We start from the raw sequence: 1,819 nt of genomic DNA, 5'->3' as shown, positions 1-1,819 counted from the left end.
AACCACTGACAAAGAACATATCAAAACACAAGAAAGAAAAGCTTACAGTTAGTTCAGGGATCGCTTGTTGGTCTTTAGGAGTGTTTTCCAGTCCAGTCTGTTGGGCACCATGCGCTGACCCCAAAGTCTAACTTCAGCATTCCCTGGGGACCATGCGGCTCCATTCCCTTACTGTTCCGCTGCACTCCCCCAGTGCTTTGCCTCGGTGTGGCGGGATCCAATCGGGTGCAATTCCCACAGTGTCTCTGGTGCTGTCCCCCGCAGAGCCATGGGTCAGTGAGGGGCGTCATGTCTCATAGTGGGGCTTGCCATGTGGTCCTCTCTGTGGACTGGCTGCTCTAATTGGGGTCATCGTCAAGGCCTGGTGGGCCAGGATGTGCTCCAGTCTCTCCTCCTCCCCTGTCATCTGCTCCGTGTGCTCCGATCAGATATGTCCCTCTCACAGAGCTGTGGATTCAGTGCCGTCCTTTGAAATCAATTCTTCTAGGGGAGGGGAAGGCATCCACTTAGTATTTTGGACTGGGGCCGGCCCCCCAGACCTCTCTACTGGTTCCCTACTCCATGCTGGCATGTTGCATTCACACCTTGGAGCACTGGGTTGAAGTCGGGTCCCTCTTTCTCTGTCCACATATTTTTTAAAGCTTGAAAAAAAAAAGTTAATGGTAACACATATGGGAAACTGAGAACCAGGAAGAAAGTGTATGTGGACAAATTCTCTGCTCATATTTAAGGAGTCTGGGAGGCAGATTCTGGTGAAGGCCTTCAGGCTCACAAGTTGGGAGATACATCCCATAGTCACATTCCATTAAATGGTTCCTCATAATGTCCCCTCCACACCCACCTTAATAATGCCAACCTCAAGGTGCTGCTTGCAAGCACAGGGTTGCTACGATATATGCTCAAAGGTTATCTGCTTGAAGGTTATCTGCCATCAAGAGCTGAGAGCAACCAAACCCTGTTGTCTGTCCCACCCTAATTGGGGCCCACTCCCTTCTCCAATACAACTCCTTTCTGTTGTGTGTATGATGTGGCTTGCATGCCCAACATTCTGTAAGTTTGTGAGAGAATACATTCACTCACTCTCTGGTTCTGGTTGTCATGGAAGAGATGAGCCCTTGTATGCCCTGTCTGATGTTTAATTTACCCTTCAGTTACACAACCAGACCCTAGGACTCATGAATCTTTGGAGGCTGGTCCCCCACACATACATACTAAGTAAAAGCACTGACTAGACAAACTAAGATTTTAGGAGAGGGGATACCAGAATTCAGGAAAAGAGCAATCAAGTACTAGAACAGGCACATTTTCTTAGAAAAACTTTAAAAGCCCTGCTTGCTGCTCTTGAAATAGCATGGACGAATGTATAACAGACCAGGCAAACAATGCAGTGGGCCAAATGGCAAGGCCTTGACAGAAGCGTGAGGTCCTGTCCATCCAGTAATTGGAACATTTGCCCACAAGTCTTCAAACGCTACCTCTAAATTTCTAGGCCCAAAGCTGTCCCAAAGGTATTTAAAGCAAACTACAAGTGCAATCGTGCCATCAACACAAGACCAACCTTGAAGCATGGTGGTGAGAACGTGGACAGCAGAAGCATTGATGTAATCATGCAAAACGGGGTAGAAATTGTTTAGAAAAAAGGAGTACAGGTATATGGTTGTAGAGTTAGTGAAAGTTTTCTTTTTTTGAAACATTTGACTTCTGATATTAAACTTTTTCACCTCAAGTCTAGATTAGCTACTTAAAAGTCTTGGTTATATTTTACAGAGGGGGAAAATGGAAACCTTTGTAATGTTATGTGGCATCAACTAACCTAAAA

Source organism: Echinops telfairi, unplaced genomic scaffold (assembly GCF_000313985.2).
Source record: "Echinops telfairi isolate 266 unplaced genomic scaffold, ASM31398v2 ScPeMD7_7424;HRSCAF=8462, whole genome shotgun sequence".
Taxonomy (NCBI): domain Eukaryota; kingdom Metazoa; phylum Chordata; class Mammalia; order Afrosoricida; family Tenrecidae; genus Echinops; species Echinops telfairi.
The sequence above is the reverse complement of the archived record's forward strand: the minus strand, read 5'-3'. Positions refer to the sequence as shown.